Here is a 27462-nt window from a genome sequence, read left to right as displayed (position 1 = left end):
AAGACTTTCTCACCTTCGTATTTCCCTTACTTCATTAAACAGAATAATTGAGCTCAGTACCTTCCACTCAGCTCTAGGGCTTACCTTTGTATAAATGTGCCCTGATAAAGCACAGCCATCTATGACTTATTTCCATCCGTATCTCAAATGGAAAATAGCAACATGATAATTTACCTTCTCACTGATATCTCTAGTACTCATTGAAAGGTAGTCATTATGCTATCCCTGATATATGTCTGATTTCCCTTCCTTCTGGGCACATAAGTGGGTTGTACCTCTTGGCCCTTTTGTGATTAGATGGAACAGTGTAACTAGTACTGAAAAATGAGTAGTGAGCTATACATGTCACTTTTGAGCAGGAACATTTAATTGTCAGTATGAGAACCTCTTCCCTCTGGCAGACAAGCAGCAGTGTTTATGATGCTGGGTGCCTCAGTGTACCTGGGTGACGATGAAAAAGAAATACTTCTGCTGACCGCTGGTAGACATGGTTGAATAAGTAAAAAAAATAAATAAATAAGCCATTTTGCTATTAAGTGATGGATTTCTTAGAATCCTTTGTTATCCCAACAACAACAAAACCTATTAATAAATGACTTTACTCACTATTACTCTGTAGTTATACAAACAGGACAACTTCAGTTTCTGTAATGTATTTGATCTTCCTCAAAGCTCCCACTGTGCTAGGTATTAAAAATAAAACAGAAAAAAATTAAAACCCTTGCCACCTAATGAGTTTAACTAATTTGTTGTTTGTTTGTTTGTTTAGTTTCTTTTGGGTACATTCATAGACTGCAGAATTTCTTCTAGCGTCATGGTCATGAGGGGTTGAAGACCCCAAATCTACTCCAGCAGCAAATCTGCCTTCCGGATCCTTGCTAGTTCCTGCAGAGATGATATTTTATATCTGCCTGTTCAGTGTGTCTCGTCCTGTCAGGGGACCACAAGATGAGCAATCTGTTGGGAGCAACAAACTCTAGTGAGCTCAGCCCTTTCCCTTAAGGCCTCTCTATGGATTGTCCTGAGGTCTGGGAATGAATCCAATTTAGTTATTGCCCAGGTTGTCTCCCTGCAATCCTCAATTCAAGAATTATTTTGCCTTGATAAAAGCAGGCTCACTTCTCTCCCAAACTCTAAAACCAATGACTTCAGTACATTTCACACCATTTGGAATATGTAAGAGATTCTAGGCTATCTCTCTATCTAAACACTTGACACCTCTTTTTTTGTTTTTGTTTTTTTCTTATGTTGTCACCCGTGGTTACAGCAGGGTCATTCTTCAAAGTAGTCTCCTCTCAGAGTCTCAAATGTGAGTAGGGCAAAGATACCTTCATTTTTGCTTTTATTTCAACATAGGGTAATGTATATCCTATTTCTGGGGCTTAGGTCTGGAGAGAGAAGTTAAGGTGTAGGTGTACTGTGATGTTTTCCCCAATTTCAGACTGTTCCTCCTGCAGTCAGTTATGTCTGGGAAGAGCCATCATTCCACATTCACTCCTTGTCTGACCCTTTTAATAGACAGTACTGTTCCTCTTCTTTAAGACTGAAATGGTAGAAAGTTTATTTGGTAATCATGTTTATGAAGATAAAGAGCATACTATTATAAGATTAATATCATCTCTATTACATTAATCATGTAGTTATACTTGTGAGGCCAAAGAAAATAGTCTTTTTAAATAACATAGATGAATATTTTATGAAAACTATCATCAGAGAATACAGCTAGGCTTCCCAGAGGACTGGAATCAAAACCTGCAAAACCATTAGAAATCACACTGGTCTTTTCTCTCTTATTCACATCTTAGTCCCTCATCTCTCTTTCTCTGAGAATTTATTTAATTTTTATTTTGTTTTGCTTTCTTTCTGCAAACTTGATTTTCAGTCTTCATCATATATGTTGTCCTAAAACCCACCCCCCTATACCATAAACACCTTAACTCCCAAGTTGATAGAAATAAAAGTCAAATGACCAACTCAGGCTGAGTAAAATTTCAGAATCAAAGCTTCAAATTTTAGGAACAGAGATTCTGCTTGGTCTTTCTTAGGCCTTCTCTATACTTTCAAATACCAAATGCATCCAGTAACATAAGTTCATTGAGCATAACCATGATTTCTATACTTCAGTCTCATAAATAAGGAGAGAAAACTCTCAAATTAAGAAATGCATCATTGAGAGACCAGATTGTAGTCAAAAATAATAATAACTACAATTATTGCAGCAGCTACAATTAAATAGTCCTTGTTTCTCTCCTACATGCAAATAGGATGCCTTGATCAAATGGCTTGAGTGTTGAAGACACTGTATTAGTGTGTCTGTACTACAAACTTTAGGGAGAAATGACCTGGAAAATTGCTGAACAGGTAGTACAGGACAACCATAATCAATTAAAATCACTGCTCAAGGACAAAAATACCAGAGGATATTGGTTTAGAGGGCCATTTTGTTCTTTCTCTTTCCATCACTGTAATAATTTGTCACCACTATCTATACAAGGCTCCTCTAAGTTGCCAAAGGAAAATTGACCTTCGTGTTTCTAGTTATTGACCAAGGCACATAATTAGTGTTAGACTTTAGGTTCATTTCTGGGTTGTCTATGAAAATGTAGTCATCTTCTTCATATCTTTAGTCATTGAGAAAGTTGATTTTATTCAGGTAATTTTACCAATATTCCCACTATTATTAATTCATTTTATTCATTTTTCCTTCTCTTTTATTCCTGTGCTGGGTTAAAATAACTGGGAAAGAGAAAATTTTTCATCACAGACTGTCATGTTTTTACTTCTTTAACAAAAATCAAATAGGCACCTACTAAGTGGCAGGCAATTATCCACATCATGTAGATACAATCATGATCAAGTCAGAAAAGTTCGTTTCCCTCAAGGACTTTGCATTCTAGAAAAAGGAAAATTATCTGGGTGTAGTGGCTCATGCCTATAATGGTAGCACTTTGGGAGGCCAAGGCAGGAAGAAGGCTTGAGTCCAGGAGTTTGAGACAAGCCTATAACATAGTGAGACCTCTACAAAAAGTCAAAAATTGAGGTAGGAGGATCACTGCCTCAATATAAAAACAACAATAAAAAATGACATTATAATAAGCAAGCAAATACATTAACCACTTTTAAGAGGAAAATAAATAATATATAACCAATAATAACTAGATGTTGAATGTTCTTTCAGTATGTAATGTCCAAAGAAGTCTCCACGAGGTGATGTTTCTGGGTATAAGATTAGATTAGAGAAGGAATAAATAATCATGTGGTGACCTGAACAGTAGAATACTCCAATAAGTAAAAGCACCAAAAATAGTGACATATATGATGTTTTGTAGAAACACAAAATGGCTGGAATTACTGTCCTGTAGCAAGTAGAAGTCAAATTGTAATTTAAAATGTTTCCCTGGTGAGGCAAATAAGTTAGAAAGAGAAAAAAGAAAGGAGGGAGATTTAAAAGGAGTGTATCGAGCTTGAGTAACAGAAAACACAGAAATGTTGTTTGTTGAGAGAGAAATTCCGTAATTCTTATAGTAACTGGGAAAGAGAAAAATCAGTCTGAGCAGTCGTCAATTCTAGTAACCTATTTAGGAAATTTGTGTTCCTAAATATAGACTCACAAATATAGACACACCAGTTTAAAGACCATAGTTCCAAAAGAGGTAAACTCTTTTTCCCAGGAGACACAATCAGAATCCCATTATATCTCTTGGCTACTACATGGGCATTTGGGGTTCCTTATGCCAAGGGTTCAGCAGGAAGAAAAGGAGTCATCATCTTAACATGTATATTTAACCCTGACCAGGAGACAGTAGAGCTATGATACACAAGAATAGCAGGAAGGAATACTTTGGTACCTATGAAATGTTCTTGTCTACCTCTATGCATCACTCCCTTTCCCAAGTACGATGGTAAATGGACAAGAAGAGCAACTCCAAGTGAGAAGAACATTGAGACCAAGCACTCAGATCCCTCAAAGATGAAAGTCTGTGTTGTGACACCAATAAATCATTGTAACTAGCAAGGATTATGTTGAGTGAGGGAGATCAAAATGCATAGTAGAGGGTGGAAAGAATAAGCATCAAATCCAGTCACAATAGTGGGGGCCGTGGTTTGTCCTACTTACCTTCCTCTGCTAAGTCTCCCCCGGGAAGAAAGGCTCACCAGAATCTTGGAAGAGATGCTCCCAGAAGCTGTAAGAAGAAAAATCGTGGTGGAGAATTTAATATACCTTGCAGGTCCTTCAGAATGAAGTGAATATTCCCCCATCTGCTGGAATTCCTGCCGAAAGACAGTTCTCATTGTCAGAACTCCTTGAGGATTGCCCTGAATGAAAAATTTTCCTCTCTAAGGTCACACTTCCATCCACAGGCATTCTACACTTAATGATTGATCAGTATGAGAGTAGAAAAGGCCTGGACCCCTCAATCCAACTTAATACAATTCTGAATCTCAGTTCCATGGTCCTTGTGAGGCGTCATGAAGGTCTTTATTGAGAAAAAGTCACAGAATGAACATCTGCCTATTTCCACTTCTTATTCTCCCTTCCACAAGCCTCCAACCCAAAAATACTTCTTAATAAAATCCCTACATATTAATCTCCATCTCAGAATTTGCTTTTCAGAAAATCCAGACCTGTAACACCAGGTATGCAGTCAATAAAATTGATTTTACAGGTTACATTTAGCATAATGTCATCAAAGGTTTATGCCATCCCCATTTTTATCTCTGAGAAAGTCAAAGAAGAATTTATTTGTTTTGTGGGTAATTGCATTACTTTGGGTAGAATGAATAATTACTATTTAAGAACTTAATATCTGTAAAACTAACCTTTAAAATTGTCTGACAGTTTTAAACTTCAAAAACTATTATAATTAGTATTAGAGAGAATGCTTTCTTTCTTTCTTTGTAGTTGCTATGGGAGCAAATCCATTAATAAATATTTTTAAAATGTCTATTTTGATTTGAAAAGAGGTTTCATTAATAATTTGAATGGTTGTGACTAAGGTCCTAAAAAGGGCAATTTTTCTTGAAAGTTAGCTAATAAAGAAAGAATACTAATCTAGGTTTTTTGTTTGTTTGTTTGTTTGTTTGTTTATAAAATTCTCCTCACTTCTCTTACAATCTGGCAGTAAAAATGTAAAACTTATAAATTTATTTACATCACTATTGGAAGTATTTTGAAGGTTCTTTGAAAATACTGTGTCCTTTTAGAGACCCAGATTCAAGACAGATATTTAAGCACTAAAAATAAATAAATAAATGAAAGTCTGAAATGAACAGTGTTTCTTAAATGCAACTGATATGGATTCAACACACAAATTCCAAAATACGAAAGCTTCTGCAGGCATTGATTTTCTTAGTAAAGTTAACTTTTACATTTACCTCTCAAATTCATTTGCATGCCAAATTCAGAAATCCTATTTGCATATTCCACCGAAGATTAACTTGGCTGCCACATGTCTGAAAAGCAGAAGGGAGAACAAATCATTAATATGATTATTAGCTTAATATATTGTTTATGACAACCCCAGAGAAGAATATATTAAAAATTGGAAACCTCAGCACAGATATTAGAAAGAAGTGCTTCTCCTTGAATAAAAGAAAATTTGTTTAATGGCTTACTAGTTCAAGTAGCTCAGGAAAACAACCAAGGTAATTCAAATTGTGAGTAGATGCAATTTGAAGAGAACCAGAACATTAAACAAAAAATGAGTCTTGATGGTTACATTACTCCTGCTCTTTCTACATAGTACTGCCTCCTAATATATTTTATATACTTGTTGGAAAATACTTTTAAACATTAATTTGTTCTATAGTAAAATTATATTACATAAAGTGCTTTAAATGCTAAGGCTTAGTATAATTATGCAGTGCCAAAACTATTGTGATGTTATTGAAAACTAGCAAACTTATCTTCAATAAAAGAAGCCAAAAGCTTCAATTATCTACTCACAGATTATAATTGGGGTTTGTGTATATAGGCTTATAAAAAGAATTTTAAAAGGAAATAAGTCCCATAAATTTGCTTAAAAATTATCAGTGTTATGCATTGCCATCTCCTCCCATATTAGTTTCTCAGGACTTATAAGAAGTCATGAACAATCTTGGTTACCCTCTCAAAAGCATGGAGATGGCTTTTATAACCTTATTGGCACACTGCTACATAGATTTCAGAATCTTAAAAGAAAAAGACTATATTCACCATTTAGTTGTCCAAACCATTGATTACTTTTGTCATTCAAGGAATGTATTTCTCCATCCTTTTTGCCTCTCCAAATCTTATCTGATCTTCAAATCCCAGACCTATCTCCCTTGCGGAAAGCCTTCTAAATTAATAGACAAATACATTCTTAAAATTGTTATTGCACTAATATCTGTACCATATATATTAGCATTTAATAATAACCTGTTAGTCACTGTCTGATTCTCTTTCACACTTGTGTCTAATTTTTCTCCTTGCAAATAACGTTAGTTATTTCAAGACAAATTCCATGCCTTTTATCTCTGCATACTTTGATGCATACTGGTCACAAAATAAGGGACCAGAAATACTTGTTTATATACTGCACAATCAAAAATTTTATTTGTGGAATAATCAAGCAAAATGCATTAAGTTAATTTTTTTCAAACTCTGAGATTTTACATCTCAATATTGAAAAAAAAATCAAAGGAAGTAATCACCAATAAATTAGATAACTTAGTTTGTATTGCCAAAAAATGACTTTAAATATTGTTTCATTACTAAGCATTAAAAATCCATTTATAAAAAAGTTAACACATCTTTAAACTAAATAATAACCTGAGAATCTTTACACGCAAACATTAACTTGTGATCTCTTTCTAATGGAGTTCATCAAGGTTCTTAGGGATTCCAAAGCTAAGCTCCAATTTTAAAAATGTGAAATGTTATGTAAGACATTTAACAACATTACGAAAAGAGAGGTCCTCTACATGTTTTATGTCAAATAATACAGGCTTAAAAAGAGTATTTATATGTTACCTTTTAAATATGTATCGGGTTATTTTTTATAGCTGTCATCTCTGAAGAAAACTCACAGAACAATTATTCATATCAACAATTAATAATTCTTCTGTCTCAGTATCCTCAGACCTACCCATCCCTGCTTAGCTAGGGCAGTATGAGAAGAAAATTGTCTCAGAGGCTTATTTAGAATTGACAGCTTCACTTGTATTATATTCTGCCCAGTGAATTGTCAGTGTGGTTCACTGTACAGTGGCAGATTTGTTAAGATGAAACTATATTTTTCAGAATTTATAAGAGTAAATTGTGGAAGTCTTTTGAGATGGAAGAAAAGCAAATGATATTACTGTCTGAAGGTCATCATGGTTAGACAGAGTGACAAACAGACTCATGGCTGCCTGCATGTTCCAGCTTGTCCTCACTCTCCTCTGTTCTTCAGACAGCTCTTACCCTGGACTGCTAGCCTATTAACCAAGAACATAGAAAAGCCCATCATCAAATGTTCAGTAGTGTAATAACATTAGTGTCCCATAGATCATCCGAAATCCATGAAGACACATACTTGGCTTCTCAGATTGACTGGTCAATGACAATTGTGATCATCCAATTGCCACTTTCAGAGCTTCACTTCTGAGTTATTTCCTCTACTACTGAAGTTTTAATTTCTCTATTTCCTTGTGGCAGACTGTATTTCCTAAAGATAACCATAACAATATTTCTCACACTCCATGATCTTCTTCCAATGTGACTTTGACAATGACACTCCTCCCAAAGTCCTGGGATCTATTACTCTTCCTAAGCTATTGAATCTGGGAAAGCATTTATGACAACCCAAAGCAAAAGACTGTGATTGTATTGATGCTATATGATTTCTGAGGCATATCATTAGGTTGCCATGTATTTCCACCTTCTTTTTTGGAATGCTTACTCTTCAAGGACACCCCATGCAGTCCGTGATGCAGATTCACTGTGGACTGGTTAGCAATTTGTCTAAGTTCAGTGAGACAGAAGACCCACATACATAAGTTACATGAAGCAGGTTTATTATTTTTACACATAGGCAGCAAGGGACAACACAAGCCTAGGATTGATTGTGAGCCATTCCTTCAAGGCTCAGGAAAGCTGCCTGGGGAGGCTGTATCTGCACATGTACCCCTTGTACTGCAGCTGAGGGACCCTAGAAAGCAGTCTGCCCTGGATTTTCTACCTCGGGTGTCACATGACACAATAAACTAAAGCACTGAAGGACGTCCTGTTTCTAGGGGGCACTAGAATAATGCTCAGATTGTTATAGCCGGTACCTCCTTATCTCAGAATGTTGCATTCCCATCACATTTTACAGCTATTCTTGAGAACTACAAGGAAAAAAGGGGGCAGAACTAGATAAGTTCACGGTCACCCAGAACTGCCCTGCACTGTGATGAAGCCCAAGTATAATATGCAGAACGCTACATGGAAAGGAACTAAGGTCTTTGCCTGAAGTCATATGTAAGCTCCCAGTTGACAAGCAGTACTAATTTGTAGCCAGGTCAGTGAGCTAGCTTTTTTAAAGTAAGTCCTACAATCTCTATTGAGTCACCCTAGCTGACTTCACATGAAAACTACATATAAACAGCCATCCATATTAAGCCCTTAAAAACTGAAGAATCATGAGGAGGGAAAAAACAGTTTGTTATTGTTTAAGCCACTCCGTTTTGGTGGTTCGTTAAGCAGTAATAGGTAATAGGTACAGATTTTAGTATCAGGAAAATAAATTTCCAGGAAGAACATTGAAAGTGTCAATTGTATTCCCACTGCCTAGGATAAAATGTAAAAGAAAGGAGATGAACTATACAATAAGTTATGAAATATAGTGGAACTGAGGCTTGATGGGTTAAAAACTAAAATTCTTCCTTATTTTTAGCCTTTGCAGATAGCAAACGATTCTCAAATTAGGAAATGGATTCTGGGAAAAAACAAATTAGAGGGAGAGATGTTTTAATATCTGTTTTAAAGATCTTTGGGGCTTCATGTTACCCTTCTGATAGTTAAAGGGCTCCTAAAGACCTTGAAAACATTCCTTAAAATGTATCTCTGTTAAACAATAAGGCTTCAGAAAATCTCACAGGGAGCCTAAGTTAAAGATAATGCAAAAGTTATATTAAATATTTAACACTTAGCATGTATCAAATATTTAATATAAAATAAATATTGGATGTGGCTTTCATCTAATGGGTTAAATCTAGTAAGATTCATGGGAAACTTACAAAACTATTAAGAGAATTGTAATGGTAAAATTGTTGCCAGCTTGAAAAAATAGAAATAGAGAAAGAAAAGTTAAAAAATGTTTTTAACCACCAGACATTTACAAGTAAATATCAGTTTTAAAAAAATACTCAGTTACAAAAGAAGCCCTTTTTATTGAAAAGAAAGAAAGACTCAGTGGTCAAATCAAGATCTCAAGAATTAGAGATAATAGCCATAGGAGGTAATTCCCACAGTAGCAACATAAAGCCAACCTAGATTTCAGAACTGTTATGAACTAGTCACTGCTATGTGCTTCTCATCTTTCCCTTTTATAAATGGGAGTGTCTATTGTGGTTATCCTGTGCCTGTCTACATTATACGTTGGGAATGTGGGAGGATAATTTGGTATCATTTGTTCACAGTGCTTCAAATGGAGAATAATAATATTCAACAAGCGGTATCTACAGAACTATACCTGATGATGCTCATCTAAACATGGACCTGAGTTTTGTATGAGATTCTAGACTTTGAACTGATGACATACTGAGATATAACTTGCTTATTAGAAGAAAAGATACATGAATTTCACAGGTAAGAACAATGTGGATTGTTGTGCCCAAAGGTCAATTACAAAAGATTAAAGACTAAAATTCTTCTTACATTCCCCAAACAATAAAAAGTCCTCAATAATATCTCCCATCCCAAACACTCTGCTTACAATATGATGTTAATACTTCTATTCCCGGGTAGTGTTTACATCCTCCCCCCTTGAATGTAGGGAGACATAGGATTTTGTGACTGCTTTCAAAATGCAGTATGACAAAAGTTATGATGTGTAATTCCTGAGGTTAAATTATTAAAATGCTATGGGCTTCTGCTTTCTCCTCTTGTGATAATTAATACTTTCTCTTTGAATTAAGTAACTATGGTAAGCAGAAGACAAAGCATAAGGTATAAATGCCAGAGGAAAAGAAACTTAAGACCCAGTATCCCAAATAAAAGCCAGCAACAATTTGTCTACCATGCAGGTAAATCATCCTGAAAGACTTTTTCACTTTCAATCCACTGTAAATGATACCCCATGAATTAGAGACAGAATATCCTCTCTGACACTTAACTAAAATGCATCTCCTGAGGAAAATAACAGATTGTTGTTTTACGTCACTAAATTCTGGGGTGATTAGTTATATAGCAGTAGATTGCCAATAGTTTTCTTATACCATAACTCAATTGACCCTGATTAACACAACCACTCTCAATAATTAAAGTGTTTTTTTTTTTCAAAGTAGCAATATTTTAGGTAAAACAATAATTGCCCTGGCCAGAACTTCCAATACTATTTGAAAAGGAGTGGTGCGAGAGGCATCTTTGTCTTGTGCTGGTTTTCAAAAGGAATGCTTCTAGCTTTTGCCCATTCAATATAATATTGACTGTGGGTTTGTCATAAATAGATCTTATTATTTTGAGATATGTTCCATCAATACCTAGTTTATTGAGAGTTTTTAACATGAAGGGATGTTGAATTTTATCAAATGCCTTTTCTGGTCTCTTGAGATAATCATGTGGTTTTTGTCTTTGGTTCTGTTTATGTGATGGATTATGTTTACTGATTTGCATATGTAGAACCAGCTTTGCATCCCAGGGATGAAGCCAGCTTGATCATGGTGGATAAGGTTTTTGATGTACTGCTAGACTTGGTTTGGCATTATTTTATTGAGGATTTTTGTGTCAATGTTCATCAGGGATATTGGCCTGAAGTTTTCTTGTTTTGTTGTGTCTCTACCAGGCTTTGGTATCAGAATGATGCTGGCTTCATAAAATGAGTTAGGGAGGAGTCCCTCTTTTCAATTGTTTGGAATAGTTTCAGAAGGAATGGTACCAGTTCCTCTTGGTACGTCTGGTAGAACTCAGCTGTTAATCTGTCTGCTCCTGGGCTTTTTTGGTTGGTATGCTATTAATTACTGCCTCAACTTCAGAACTTGTTATTGGTCTATTCAGGTATTCAACTTCTTTGGTTTAGTCTTGGTAGGGTGTATGTGTGCAGGAATTTCTTCTAGATTTTCTAGTTTATTTGTGTAGAGACATTTATAGTATTTTCTGATAGTAGTTTGCATTTATGTGGGGTCAGAGGTGATATCCCCTTTATCATTTGTTTTTGTGTCTATTTGATTTTTCTCATTATTATTATTTTCTTCATTATTATTCTAGCTAACAGTCTATCTATTTTGTTAATTGTTTTCTAAAAAACAGCTCCCAGATTCAATGATTTTTTAGGAGGGTTTTTGATGTCTCCATCTCCTTCCATTCTGTTCTGATCTTAGTTGTTTCTTGTCTTCTGATAGTTTTTGGATTAGTTTGCTCTTGCCTCTCTAGCTCTCTTAATTGTGATGATAAGGTGTTGATTTGAATTCTTCTACCTTGCTGATGTGGGAATTTAGTGCTGTAGATATCCCTCTTAACACTGCTTTAGCTGTGTCCGAGATTCCGGTATATTGTCTCTTTGTTCTCATTGTTTTCAAAGAATTTCTTGATTTCTGCCTTAATTTCATTATTTACCCAGGAGTCATTCAGGAGCAGGTTGTTCAATTTCCATGTAATTGTGTGGTTTTGAGTGAGTTTCTTAATCCTGAGTTCCAATTTGATTGTACTGGGGCCTGATAGACTGTTTGTTACAATTTCAGTTCTTTTGCATTTTATGAAGAGTGTTTTACTTCCAATTATATGATTGATTTTAGAATAAGCATCCTATGGCACTAAGAAGAATGTATATTCTGTTGGTTTGTGGTGGGAAGTTCTTTACATGTCTATTAGGTCCACTCCAGAGCTGAGTTCTAGTCCTGAATATCCTTGCTAATTTTCTGTCTCATTGATCTGTCAAATGTTGACAGTGGGTGTTAAAATCTCCCATTATTATTGTGTGGGAGTCTAAGTCTCTTTGTAGGTCTCTAAGAACTTGTTTTATGAATCTGGGTGCTCCTTGTATTGGGTGTGTATGTATTCAGGATAGTTAGCTGCTCTTGTTGAATTGTTTTCTTTACCATTATTTAATGCCCTTCTTTGCCTTTTTTGATCTTTGTTGGTTTAAAGTCTGTTTTGCCAGAGACTAGGATTGAAACTCCTGCTTTTTTTTTTTTTCTTTACATTTTCTTGGTAAATTTTCCTCCATCCCTTTATTTTGAGCCTATGTGTGTCTTTGCTCATGAGATGGGTCTCCTGAATACAGCACACTGAAGAGTCTTGACTGTTTATCCAATTTGCCAGTCTGTGTCTTTTAATAGAGGCATTTAACCCGTTTACATTTAAGATTAGTATTGTTATGTGTGAATTTTATCCTGTCATCATGATGCTACATGGTTATTTTGCACACTAGTGGATGCAGTTTCTTCATGGCGTCACTGGTTTCTATATTTTGGTGTGTTTTTGCAGTACTGGTACAGCTTTTCCTTTCCATATTTAGTACTTCTTTCAGAAGCTCTTGCAGGGCAGGTCTGGTGGTAAAAAAATCCCTCAGCGTTTGCTTATCTGGAAAGAATTTTATTTCTCCTTTGCTTATGAAGCTTAGTTTGGCCGAATATGAAATTCTGGGTTCAAATGCTTTTCTTCAAGAATGTTGAAAGGAGTATAAATCATGCTGCTATAAAGACACATGCACACACACACACACATACATTTATTGCAGCACTATCCACAATAGCAAAGACTTGGAACCAACCCAAATGTCCATCAGTGATAGACTGGCTTAAGAAAATGTGGCACATATACACCATGGAATACTGTGCAGCCATAAAAAAGGATGAGTTCATGTCCTCTGTAGGGACATGGATGAAGCTGGAAACCATCATTCTGAGCAAACTATTGCAAGGACAGAAACCCAAACATCGCATGTTCTCACTTATAGGTGGAAATTGAACAATGAGAACAGTTGGACATAGGGTGGGGAACATCACACACAGGGGCCTGTTGTGGGGTGGGGGAAAGGGGGAAAGATAGCATTAAGAGATATACCTAATGTAAATGACGAGTTAATGGGTGCAGCACACCAACATGTCACATGTATACTATGTAACAAAGCTGCACGTTGTGCACATGTACCCTAGAACTTAAAGTATAATAAAAAAGATGAAATAAAATGGCAAATAAAGGATTTGCTCTTAAAGCTTCTGAAAAAATAAAAATAAAAATAAAGTTTATAGCTCAAAAAAAAAGATTCTGTTTTTTTGAAACTTCGTTAAGAATGGAAGAGGAGACATTAAAATCTGACAAGACTTTATTTTCTTAATTGAACTTTTCAAATCCAGGACCAGCAAGTTACTGTGAGTTGTTGCATACTTACTTAACTGTGAATAAACTTTACAGTTAAATGTCACAAATGGACAAAGTGTAAGCAACTTGAAAACACAATCCAGTTCTCCTGGCCTTATCTTATATGTGGATCCTTTCACCTTTTCAAAGTCATTCATCAAGAGATTGGCAAAGAACCCTGTCATCCATCTCAAATTCCCAGTGTTTACTTATAAACACAGCAAGTTCAAATTTCTTAGAATTAAGCCTAATGCAGAACCTGTCTTCCGTGGAATGAATTCTGCAAGTTTGTAAAGAACCTACATGAAAAATACCAGAAAGAACATGTACACTGATGACTATCTTACTGATTCATATCCCACTAAGAACCCAGAGTCATTCAGACATTATGTGTAAAATATATCTTTTTATCTGCCTGTGAAGAAAAATCTGCAAAACAAATTACCATGCAGGTAAGTATTCCAGAGAGATATTTAAGGGATTCAATAGTTCCAGAACTGACCAACTGTTTTAAGCTCTTTTCTGGGACCTGAGTTGTTCATTGGTGCAGTGTGAATTCAGGATAATTGTCCTCACATGCTAGGTGGCTATTGTCTACAAGTAATCTGAATGCCTTTGAAAAACAAAACAATGCAAATATGTATTGTTCCATACCTATACTCTAAGTGACCTGTATAGCACCATTCATCAAGTCTTAGCCAAAACCCCATAAATGGAAGACTGAGGGGTCTACAGGTAGGGCAGTTGCTGGAGAAGACCTTCCCCCCAATTATATGAGCTTGAAAATAAAGCTCATTTTGCTGAAAAAAAAAATGTTGAACATTGGCCCCCAATATCTTCTGGCTTGCAGAGTTTCTGCTGAGAGGTCTGCTATTATTCTGATCAGCTTTTCTTTGTAGGTGACCTGTCCTTTCTCTCTGGCTGCCCCTAACATTTTTTCCTTCATTTCAACCTTGGAGAATCTGAAGATTATGTGTCTTGGGGTTGAGTTTCTCATGGAGTATCTTATTGGTGTTCTCTGTATTTCCTAAATTTGCATGTTGGCCTGCCTTGCTAGGTTGGGGAAGTTCTTCTGGTTAATATCCTGAAGTGTGTTTTCCAGCTTGTTTCTATTCTCCCCGTCTCCTTCAGATACTCCAATCAATTATAGATCCGGTCTTTTTTTTTTTTTTTTTTTTTTTTTTTAAACAAAGTCCCATATTTCTTGGAGGCTTTGTTCATTCCTTTTCATTCTTTTTTCTCCAATATTGTCTATATGCCTTATTTCAGCAAGGTGGTCTTCAAACTCTGATATCCTTTCTTCCGCTTCGTCGATTTGGCTATTGGTAATTGTGTATGCTTCATGAAGTTCTTGTACAGTGTTTTTCAGCTCCATCAGGTCATTTATGTTCCTCTCTAAACTGGTTATTCTAATTAGCAGCTCCTTTAACTTTTTATCAATGTTCTTAGCTTCTTTGGATTGGGTTGGAATATGGTCCTTTAGCTCAGTGGTGTTTTTTATTACACATCTTCTGAAGCCTCCTTCTGTCAATTCATCCATTTCATCCTCTGTCCAGTTCTGCACCGTTGCTGGAGAGGTGCTGTGATCATTTGGAGGAGAAGGGGTACTCTGGCCTTTCAGGTTTTCAGCATTTTTTTTTCTTGTTGATTCTTTCTCATCTTCATGAGTGTGTCTGGTTTTGATCTTTGAGGCTGCTGAACCTTGGATGTGGTTTTTGTGGGGACTGTTTTGTTGTTGTTGCTTTCTGTTTGTTTGTTTTTCTTTCACCGGTTAGGTCCCTCTTCCATAGGGTTGCTGCAGTTTGCTGGGGGTTCACTTCAGGCTCTATTCATCTGGTTTGCTCCCTCGCCTGGAGATTTCACTCAAGGAGACTGGAGAACAGCAAAGATGGGTGCCTGCTCCTTCTTCTGGGATCTCTGACTTCGAGGGGCCCCAACCTGATGCCAGTAGGATCGCTCTTGTATAGGGTGTCTGACAACCCCAGTTGGAGGATCTCACCCAGTTGGGTGGCACAGGGAACAGGACCAGTTTAATGAAGCACTTTGATTGTCCCTTGGTGGAGGGGGTGTCCTTTGCTGCAGGAAAACCTGGGCTGCCCAGATTTCTCAGAACTACCAGGAGGAAAGGCTAAGTCTGCTGGTCCACAGATACTGTGGCCATCCCTCCCCCTGGGGGGGCTCAGGCCCAGGGAGATCAGGTTCTGTCCCTGGGACCCTAGCTGAAGTTGTTGAAGTTCCTGCTGGGAAGCCCCACCCAGTGAGGAATAATGGGTTAGGGTCAGTTCTGAAGAGGCACTCTGGTCGCAGTCTGTCACAGCTGGTGTGTTGGTCTGTGGGGGACATCTGTTGGGACCAAACTGTCCAGCCTCCCTGGCTGAAACAGGGGAAAAGCACAGACTGGAGCTATAGAGATGGATCCCGCCCTTCCCGTGCCTGGGGAGCTTAGCCTGTTAGGCAGTTGTGAGTACCAGAGCTGGCTGCTGCCCTCACACAAGGGGCTTAAATGGCTTCAACAGCAGGCAGCAGCAGCTATGGTGCTGGTTGCCCCTCACCTGGGAGCTAGGCAGGCTTAAACAGATTTCAGCTAAAAGACTGTTGAGAATCTGTACAGCTCTGAGGTTGAGATCCTAGGCCCCGGTGGTGTGGGTTCATGAGTGGGATCTTCCAATCCATGGGTTGCACAGTTCCATGGATAAAACATGATTTCCTCAGCTGGGGAGCATGCTCACTCACCACCTCCCTTGGCTGGAGAGGTGGGGACTCCCCTGTCCCATGTAGCTCTCAGGTGGGCTGCAACACCACACTGTTCTTCCTTCCTCTCTGTGGATCACTCCAGCTGCCTAGTCAGTTCTGATGAGAGAACCCAGATACCTTGGTTGCCAGTGAAGGATTCACATGCTAATTATGGTTCTTTTTGATGGGAGCCTCTGAATGCTGTTTTTAGTTGGCCCTCTTGGCCCTGCCCGCTGTTTTCCATTTTGATGTAGGTATTTACAGCTATAAATATTCCTCTAAGCACTGCCTTGCCTGCATTTTATTAATTTTAATTCATAGTATTTTCATTTTCACTCAGCTTGAAATATTTTCTAATTCATCTTTTGATATCTTCTTTGACCCATTGGTTATTTAATAGTGTGTTATATAGTTTCCATGTATTAGAGATTTCTTAAATTTCTTTCTGTCAATATTCTCCAATTTCACTACATTATAATGAGAGAACATACTTTGTATGATTTTAATCCTTTTAATTATTTAAACTTGTTTATGGCCTAACATATGGTGGGAAATTTTTCATGTGCACTTGAGAAGAATGTATATTTCACCATCATGGGCAGAGTGTTCTAAAAATGTCCATTAGATCTAGTACATGTGTAGTGTTCTTCAAGTCTTCTATGTCGTGGTGGATTTTCTGCCTAGTTGTTCTGTCCATTATTGAAAGTATAGCATTAAATGTCCACTATTTTGTTAAATTGTCTATTTTTTTTTTTTTTTTTTTTTTTTGCACTTGTTGCTGTCCATATTTTACAGCTTTGTTTTTAGGTGCATATATGTTTATAACTGTTATAGCTTACTCATAAATTGGTGCTTCTGCTCCTCTTTATCTTTAGTAACTTTTTTGTTTTAAAGTCTAGTTGTTGTTGTTATTGCTGTTGTTGTTTTTTCTTCTGATATTACTGCAGCCCCTCCATCTTTCTTAGGGCTGCTGTTTGCAACATGTATTGCTTTCTGTCCTTTTGCTTTGAATCTATTCGTATCTTTGAATCTATAGGGCATCTCTTGTAGATAGAATATATGAATAATGTTTTCTAAATCCAGTCTAATATATTCTGCCTTATGATTGTTTATTCTATTCACATCTAATGTCATTAATGATATAGTTGGACTTATGCCTGCCATTTTACTTTTTGTTTTCCGTATGTCTCATGTATTTTTGTTCCCCATCCTTCTTTACTTGTTTCTTTTGCATTAAGTGAGTATTTTCTACTCTAACATTTTAAGTTTTCTAATTATTTACTCACTAGATAGTTTTGAGCTGCCTTTTTAGTGGTTGCTTTAGAATTTACAATATGTATGTTATCTGATTTTACTTCAGATTTTTACTAACTTAATTCCAGTGAAATATAGAAACAATATTTTTATGTAGCTCCATTCCCTCTTCCCTCTTTTTGTGCCATTATTGTTATACATATTACATTTATATATGTTACAAATCCAATAATACATTGTTATAATTGTTGCTTTACATAATTACTGTATATTTTAAAAGCTGAAAAACAGCAAGTGTATATTTAGTTCTTTTACTTTTTGCTTTCCATATGACTCTTTACTTGTTCTATTTTGTATGTATTTTGTTTTCCCATTCCTCTTTCCTTGTTCTATTTTTGTCTTTTTTTTTCCTTGAGACAAAGTCTCACTCTGTTGCCCAGGCTGGAGTGCAGTGGCACAATCTGGACTAACTGCAACCTCTGCCTCATGGGCTCAAGCAATCCCCCCACTTCAGTCTCCTGAGTAGCTGGGACCACAGGCACGTGCCACCATGCCCGGCTAATTTTTGTATTTTTTGTAGAGATTTGATTTTAACATATTGCCAAGCCTGTTCTTGAAATCCTGGGCACAAGTAATTCACCTACCTTAGCTTCCACAACAACCGGAATTACAGGCATGAGCCACCACATTCAGTCTATAGATTTTTTTTTTTAATTATACTTTAAATTCTGGATATATGTACAGAATGTACAGGTTTGTTACATTGGCATACACATGTCATGGTGGTTTGTTGCACCCATCAACCCGTCATTGACATTAGGTATTTCTCCTAAGGCTATCCCTCCCCTAGCCTCCCACCCGCTGACAGGCCCCAGTGTGTGATATTTCCCTCCCTGTGTCTATGTGTTCTCATTGTTCACCTCCCACTTATGAGTGAGAACATGTGGTGTTTGGTTTTCTGTTCCTGTGTTAGTTTGCTGAGAATGATGGTTTCCAGCTCCATCCATGTCCCTGCAAAGGACATGAACTCATCCTTTCATATGGCTGCATAGTATTCCACGCTGTATGTTTTCTATACCATTTCTGTTCTTCTTATTTTTTCCTATGGATTCAAGTTACCATATGGCGTCATTTTTCTACTCCAATACAACTTTGCTCCCACCCACCCACTTGGTGTTGCTTTTTTTAAACATATTATATTTCTACATGTTATAAGCTGAAGACAAAGAATATAGATACTGTTATAAAAGGAAATATGTATTTATATTATCTTTTGCAATTACATAATTGTCTACACTGATGATCTGGCTTTTGAGTAGATTTGAATTTGCATTTGGGTTTATTTGCTTTCAGTTTTCAAAACATACTTTAGTAATTTTTAAGTGGATTTGCTAGGCATTAATTATCCCAGTTTTATTTATCTAGGAATATCTTTGGTTTGGCCTGAGTTTGGAAAGATAGTTTTTCTAGATATAAGATGCTTGGTTGAGAATATTTTTCAGAAGTTTGACTGCCATCTCACTGCATTCTGGTCATTGTTTCTTGTAATGACTCAACTGTAAATTTTATTGTGGTCCACTGTATAAGTTGTTTTTCTCTTGATGCTTTTAACATTTTCTCTTTGTTTTGACTTTCAACCTTTTTACTCATATGTCTAACTGTGGATCTCTTTGCATATATCCTACTTGGAGTTTGTTGAAATTCTTAGATATGTAGAATGTTTTTCAGCAAATTTGGGAAACGTTAGTTTAATTTTTTTGTTCTTTTTTTCTATTTTTCTTCCAGTATTTCCACTATGCATGTATTAATTCATTTAATATGTCTCACGCTTCTCTTAAGGTCTTTTTATTTTATTTTCCCTCTGTTCTTTAGACTACATTATCTCTCGATCTATTTTCAAGTTCACTAATTCTTTCTCTTGTCAAGTCACATCTTCTGTTCAACCCTTTAATGACTTTTATTTCATTTATTGTACCTTTAAACTCATAATTTCAACTTGGTTCTTCCTTGTTTCTAATTTCTAGTTCCTAATTTATATTATTTTTAACAAGACATTGTTTTCATACCCTTCTTTCTCTAAGCGAAGTTCCATTAGTACTCTGAACATCTTAAGAGTGGTTATTTTGAAATACTTTTCTGTTGAATTTGTCATATCGTCCTTCTCACAGTTTCTATAGCCAGTTTTTTCCTATATGTTTCACACTTTTCTCTCTCTACGCTTGTCTCATAATTTTTGTTGAAAACTGTACAGTTTAAGTCATATATTGCAGCAATTCTGAATATTGATTTTCTTCTCTCCTCTCTGGGTTTGTTGTTGTTTACTAGCATTTGTTTCATGACTTAGTTATCATCTTTCAGTGAAGTCTATTCCTCCCATACTATGAAGCCTTTTGTGTCACTCCTTATAGGGCATATTCTTGGGTACGTATACAGTCATCTGTGATTATAGTAGTAGTAGCAGGGATGTCTTTTGATCCTTCTTTTCTTAATTTCTCTGTTAAGCTCTCTACCTCATTTGGTATCACAGCTGGAAGTTAGTTTCCACTGATTACTGGCTGGTTGCTTTATTATTTTCAATAATGTCCGATACGCAAATTTCTCAGCAGTCTGATTCAACTACATTTATGTAGGGGTAATTTTTGACACCAATTTAAGGTTTGTCCTAATCCCAGGAGATCTCTTCTTAACTGACTAATTTTCTTTTTATCCGTTGAACTATCTGACTTTTAATTTTACTTGTTGTTCTTAAAGAACATTTGAGAGCACCCTTAGGCTTGAACTTCCTCACACTGTGTTTCAAATAAAATCAGCTCCAGGGAAAGCTTCAGAGCTATTTTTAGTGATTGTTTTACCCCCTGATCAAAATTCTAAGCTACTGTTCTTGAATGTTGGTGTAGCAAAATGTTTTGCCTTTCACGAATTGCCTCTTTGTAATGGAACTTGCCCTATAAGAAAGTTGAGATGAATATACTCAGGGACACAAGATTCTCATCCTATTATGCCTAGGACAGAACCTCCATTCTACAGGTAAGTGATTGGTAGAGGAAGGGAGCCCCTAACTTCTAGATAATACTCACCAGGAATTTAACTTTTTCAACTTGAAGTTAGAGGGCATAATAAATGCTGTTGGCCTGAGATGTGCTAACCCATAATTGGGAGATAAAGAGAGAGAAGCCCATCTTTTCAGCCACACCCTATCAAGTGGATCTTCCATCAAGCTGAGAAGGAAGAGTGAAAGGAGGAAGTGGATGTTTATTCCAATGCCACAGATCCTTGCTGCTCTTATCACATTTAGTGGATTGTCTTGAATAAACATTTCTTAATTAGCTCTATGCTCTTAGAACAATTTTAAGATAATACAGTTATTTCTAGAACAGTTTTCACCAGCTTTGCTGGTTTTACTGGAGAGTAGGTCTGTAGAACGCCTCACATTGTTGCCTCGCTTGCCACATTACACACCTGCTCCCACTTTGCCTTCCATCATGAGTAAAAATTTCCTGAAGCCTTACCAGAAGCTGAGCAGCTGCTGCTGTGAGGCTTGTACAGTCTGCAGAATGGTGAGCCAAATAATAAACTCTCTCTCTCTCCCTAAATATATATATATCCAGTCTAAGCATTCTTTGTAGCAATGCAAAATGGACTGTTACACTTCCCAAGAGAGAAGACTGATTGGTTTGTCCCTATCATGTAGATAGTGTGGAGATTTTGCATAAATGATTTCACCAAACAGTTCTAGTTTATAATAAACTGCAACTACAATGATTTTCTTAAAATAATCATTGCATATAGACATAATATATATATTCATTATTTGTGTACAGTCAATTCTTTTACATGTATAATGAAGATAAAACATTGATATTTAAAGCAGGAGAATGAAGAAACAGTCATTTACAGTTTGGTCATCAATTTTACTCCATTATCTCTATCTCTACTTTTTGGTCCAAATCATAGTTTGTACATATTTAATTACTTTCATTGAATGGTAAAATACAGCTTTCATCAAAATCCACTTTTATGTCTAACTTCTCTTTGAACCAGAAAGACTTTTCTTATGCTTGATACAAATTACTCTTTCTCAAATTTAAATGAATTTCCTTTGTTCTGTTTTTAGCAGTCAGAGCAAGCACTATATTGCAGAATGAAAGTAACACAAAATATTACTGCTATTTCTCAAACATGTCATAGTCACTTTAAATTCTTTTTTTCTCTCAGATTTTTAGCCATTTTTCTCATCATGAGGTCACTGCAATTCTAATAAGAGATACAGAGAAACCCTCAAAATTATTCTTAGAAAGAGTCTTTAACAAAACTATATACTAATGGGTTGCTTGGGCTGTATTTTTAAGTTGTGTATTGCATATAATAGAAAAATTATCTCCATACCTCACACAAGACAGGGAAATAACTATAGGGTTATATCCTTTGCATAATTGATTTCTAAGTTTTAGAAATGTTATGATTATGTTGCTAAGTAATTTGCAAATCAATGGTTCTTTAGGGTCTTGTGTCCTTTGGAAAAAACTATATTTAACAGTTTGTTTATATGGTATTTTCCTAAATACAAAATATCTACAATGCTGCTAGAACACCTGGCTTTAGGGCCATCTAATTAAACTAATTTGAAACATATCTTAGAAATGTTTACTTTTCCAACTATATTATGTGAAAAATAGTGTATTTATGTTTTTATGTATATATATATGATAACACTATTTTTACATGTGCATTAGTACTAGATGTGAAATGTCTTAATTGTCTATATGTCAAATCCGAAGTGATTTACAGGAAGAACACCTGGTACTGTACCTAACACAAGGGTTCTCCTTAACCTTTGCCATGACGGCCATAGAATCTTTCTCCAATTCTATACTAAAGCCTTACCAATCACAGACGTTTCATCTATGCAGATAAACCTCTCAATGTGTTCTAAAATTTCAGGAGGGCCTCAAAAATCAGAATAATTCTTAAGTCTCAACAGTTCTAAGTCCCCAGAACTGAACATTATAGAAATCTGTAAGTGAAGATCACTAATCACATAAGATCACTATTTATTCTTTCGTGCATTCTTAAACGCAATAAAAGATTTGCTGAAAGCTAACTACATGCTAAACAGAGGTGACACAAGACAAATATTGTTTAATTTCTTCAAGACATTTAATATAGGTTTGTGTATATTTATAAACTAATAAGGGTAATAAGTAGCATGATTGCTTTAATAAAAATATGATTAAGGTAATAGAGTCTAAAGAGAATCCTAAACAATTCAGAGGGTGGCAAATGAGAGGATACAAACAGAAAAAAAGCTACTGAACATAGACACATAACATAAATTGATCTTATGCATTTGGGTAAACAAATGGAGAGGAATTTAAAAGAGAAAACAGCAAGTAGGAGAAAGGTCTCATATGCTGTAGCATGCCTAATGGCAATGAGAGCAAGTAACAAACTTTGAGCTGGTTATTGAAAATATCAGTATTGAATTTAGGATAATTACATTAGTAATAGTATAAGTGATGAATTGGAATTGGAGACAGAGGAGATTAAAGGTAAGACTGTAATCAGGGAAAGCAGTTTGGAGAGCAATTTAGAAATACTCAGAGACAATTAACCGACCTAATTAAGAGTTTAAGAAAGCAACAACAACTGGACTCAGTAGCCCCATGTTTGGAGGGGAGAGAATGAAGAGGAGGTATATTAAAAATATGTAATTTAGAAAATTTGAAAAGAAGTAAGATTAGTTTGTGAATAGCAGGAATAGCCTTTTAGTTTTAGTCCCAGAATTCATTACTTCATTAATTCAACTAAGGCCTTTTATTATCAAGTACTGTAGTACGTGTTGGAGATATAAAGGTGAATAAATAAGTCTAAACCCAGCCATTAAGGAATTGAACATGTAAACATAAAACAAATATGAAAACAACTAAATGAAACACTGTACAACAAGCATTTTAGTTGAATAACCACATTGCACAGTGTAAGCACATAGAGGAAAGAGGAGGAAGTAAACGCAGGCAAGTTTAAACTGAGAGAGGTAAGCAGAACCAAATAAGATGAAGAGGTATGAGTTATATTACAGAAATTCTTACATTCTAATGATTAAAAAAAAAACTGGACTCTAACCTGTAATTATACATCCATGGGAGAGTTTTAAGCAAGCTAGGATATGAATATTAGAAAGATTAATTAAAAGATTATTTGCGTGGTGTGTTTGTTAGGCCATTTTTGTACTGTTATAAAGAAACACCTAAGGCTGAGTAATTTATAAGAAAAGAGGTTAATTGGCTCACAGTTCTGTGGGCTTTACAGGAAGCATGGTGCTGGCATCTGCTTCTGGTGAGGGCCTCAGGAAACTTATTCATGGCAGGAAGTGATAAGAGAAAAGGGCAAGGTGCCATACTTTTTTAAACAGGCAGGTCTCATGAGAACTCACTATCGCTAGGACAGCACTAAGGTGATGGTGCTAAACCATTCATGAGAAATCCACCACAGTGATCCAATCACTGCCCAACAGGCCCTACTACCAACACTGGGGATTACTTCTCAATATGAGATTTGAAGAGAACATCCAAAATATATCATGTGAAATTGTAGAAAACATAATTTCAAGAAAATTGAAGGGTAAGCATGATATAGGAGGCTACCAAAATTTTGAGGCAAATATCTGAAGTAAACAAATGGCTGGAGGGAAAAGAAATAGAGATGAGAAAGGGGACAGATGTTCAGAAAATATAACTGATTAGTTACATATTTTAAGGGAAAAGCATCCTATTGGATAAACCATCCTATTGGATAAAACATGCTATTGGATAAAGTTTATGATTATAGGACTTTTTTGATGGTTGTATGATCAATTGGAATAAGGAGTTCTAAAGAAGAAAAGGTTATTAGGTTAATTTGTGGTCAGTTTAGTGAAAATATAATTCAATTTCTTTTCTTGCCTGTGCCTATTCATTGAAGTGTAACTATCCATAGTCCATTAAGTGGGCAGGAAGATCGCACATCCTAACTATAAATAATTGGACAAAATCTACAATCCTGACCGAAGATGGATTAGTCATAATTCTTTCCCTGAAATTGTAAAAAGAAGATAACTGCCTTTGATTGACTAAACTGGACTTGAAACAATTCTACTCCTAGATATGTTCCTAACCAAAATTCATGCACATGGGCACCAAAAAGCATGTACTAATGTCGATTCCAATATTAGCTGTAATAGCTCCAAGCAAGAAATAACCCATCAAATATTCATCCAAAGTCGAATGATGATTGCATTGTAAATTCCTCACACAATAGAATAATATGCAGCCTTAAAGAACTACAGCTAAATCTAGCAATATTGATCAATCTCAAAAACACTTTGTTGGTTGAGTAAACCAACCTAAATCAATTTATAATTTCCAAGAAATCCAATTCAAAACTTTAGTTGTGTTTTTGAGTGATTCAGTTTAAAATGTATATGGCATTAAAATGTACTCAAATATCTAAGTTAACCTACAAGAAAGAAAGAGATACTATTATTATACTAAGTTATAGCAGTCGTTAGTGCTATTAACTGAACATATACTTTCATGCTGTGATCACATGTTAGGGTGTAACTTGCTGGATTTGTGTTTTGGATGATAAATTATAAGCCAAACTTAGGTATGTCACTTCTGGACTGGAGCATTCATTTAATTATCAGCATGAAAACATCTAGTCCATTCTTCCCTCTGGCTTGTGAATGGCAACACAGAGTTTCAGGTTTCAGTAAAAACCACTGTTCCTGAGTAACTAAGACAATTGAAGTATCTTGCAGACCTTCACTGGATCTGCAGCATGAAAAGTAAACCTCTCATTCTAAGCCACTGATATTTTCAAGTTGTTTATTACCACAGCATAACATAGCCTGCTCTGACTTATTGAAAAGCCATTGGTGCAAAAAAAAAGACTAATGGGCCAATAGAATAAAATGGATAGCTTACAGATAGGTATATATACAAACACTCTATGAACAGGGTACATTACAAATCTAGAAGAAAAGAATTGTCTGGTGTGGGAAAACTCGTTCACTACATGGATGAATATAAAACTTGATGCCTACCTAAGACCACACAAAAAATGGGAAGCCTAGGTGGTGCATTAAAAGCCAAATTTAGAAGAAAGAAATGTTGAAAAATTATTATGAGCAAAAAAATCACTTAAGTAAAAATTTCAAAACACAAGCCAAGAAGCAAAAAGTATAAAAATAAACCTGGAAATCAATCAGAAAAAGTCTGCAATCTCAAAACAAAAATAAAGGACACATCAGTCACCTTCCAGCAGAGAACCAAAAATGTTGACAAGTAGAAGATGAGGTGCTCAAAAGTATGGTGGTCAAAGAAATGCAAATTAAAGCAATAATGCTGTATTACTTCTTTTAGAAAGTTGTATAATTCTAAATGTTGAGGACATAGAATCCCTCATTCCTTGCTATGGAAGGATAAAATTGATTAGATCACACTGGAGAACACCCTTAGTTTATTTAGTTAAATAAAATATACACAATTCCTAATAACACAACATAAAGGTAGTCTACAGAACATGCAAACATCTGTTCACTGAAGAATTGTTGATAGAGATGGGGAGAGTAGATGGGCAAATTCTGGTAGAGGCCGTGAGTATTGTAAGGCAGTTGGAAGCAACACATTAGACGAAAACCTAAGAATGTGAATAATCTCAGAAATAAAATGATTATTTTAAAATGGAAACTACATTAAGTCATTGTATACTAAATGTCTGCAGACAAAATAATCATTTGAGAAAGAACTTAATTAAATACTGAATATGCAATAAGCACAACAAAAACTGTTGCCTGTGTTCAGGAAGAATGAGAGTCGGGTATAGAAATAGAAAATAATAAACAGGCAAATAAAAAAAGGAAAAAATACTGTCGGTTTTCAAATGTTGACTATGTGCAAATTGAGAACTATGTATGCTTCCAAAACCAACAAGAGATGTCCTTTGTTGCATTAACAATTTGAGACTTGTTTTAATGATCTATATAAAACATCTAAGATGGGGAAATAAAAATGTGTTATAGTAATACATGCCTGTATTGTAATTGTGATGTAATTGTAATCGCAAATCAGTTTGATCCAGGTGTTAGTGTTATCAGAATAATTTGTATGTGTAAATTCCAAAGTGCTTCCAGAATTCAATGTGGACTTTCACACGACATCTTAAACTTACGTGTGCATTGTAAAAAGATGTTTAAAAATTTAAAACCAAAACTTTCCCATGCCCATTCTCAAATTTTATTTAATTCCTTCTTATTTCACTGCTATCTGCCTATTCTGCTTATCTCTCAAACATTAGGTCATTCATTCTAATAGCATATAGATCCCTATGATTGGTGTTAACGATAATAGGTATAAGCAACAAGAATATGAAAAATAACTTGAGATGTGATTTCACATTCTTACTATATTGTTGTAAAGTGCTGAGATATGTGCAAACACCTACATCATTTACTAAAAATTATATAAACAAAGACAGGAAGAAATGACTGAGATGAACCAACCTCCAGACACAGTTCTGCAGGCTGCCTGGATATAAGTGATTTGTGTGTCTAAATGCGTACGTATCTATTAATGAACCATTACTCCAGGAATAGAGGGCTGAATTAAGTCTGACATGTTTTACCAACTGCATTTTTAAAAAATGTGAATTGGATAGACATCAAGAAAACCAAGAGAATCTATGTGGGAGGGAGTGATTCATGTTTCCTGTGACCAGCACCTGTGAGACCAGTGGACTCCAGGAAAAAATTGGCAGTTCTGGAGAGAAACTGTGGCCTTTGCTAGTACAGGAGGTCTGGAAAAATGAATGTAAGTTGCAATAATTCAGAGTTTTCCTTTGGATAAATGTTAATAGAGTGATTGTATTTCATAGGGCATGGCTAGTCAATTTCATGTGATAAAGAAAAAGGGAAGAACACACTCAAGAAGAAC

At 35.7% G+C, this 27462-nt stretch overlaps 1 long non-coding RNA gene across 1 annotated transcript in view; it reads right to left on the bottom strand.

Annotated features, from left to right (window-relative positions):
• Positions 1-3976: 3976 nt before the first annotated feature.
• The window catches only part of LOC140710196 (uncharacterized), a 161441-nt gene continuing 137955 nt past the window's right edge, over positions 3977-27462 (bottom strand). The window contains exons 2-3 of the long non-coding RNA XR_012091137.1: positions 5377-5454; positions 3977-4184 (exon numbers count right to left, since the gene is read on the bottom strand). This is a non-coding gene — a long non-coding RNA (uncharacterized lncRNA). The remainder of the gene's footprint in view (positions 4185-5376; positions 5455-27462) is intronic.

The sequence above is a fragment of the Chlorocebus sabaeus genome, chromosome 25 (assembly GCF_047675955.1).
Source record: "Chlorocebus sabaeus isolate Y175 chromosome 25, mChlSab1.0.hap1, whole genome shotgun sequence".
Taxonomy (NCBI): domain Eukaryota; kingdom Metazoa; phylum Chordata; class Mammalia; order Primates; family Cercopithecidae; genus Chlorocebus; species Chlorocebus sabaeus.
Note: the sequence above shows the minus strand (reverse complement) of the source record. Positions and strands in the feature narration are given on the sequence as shown.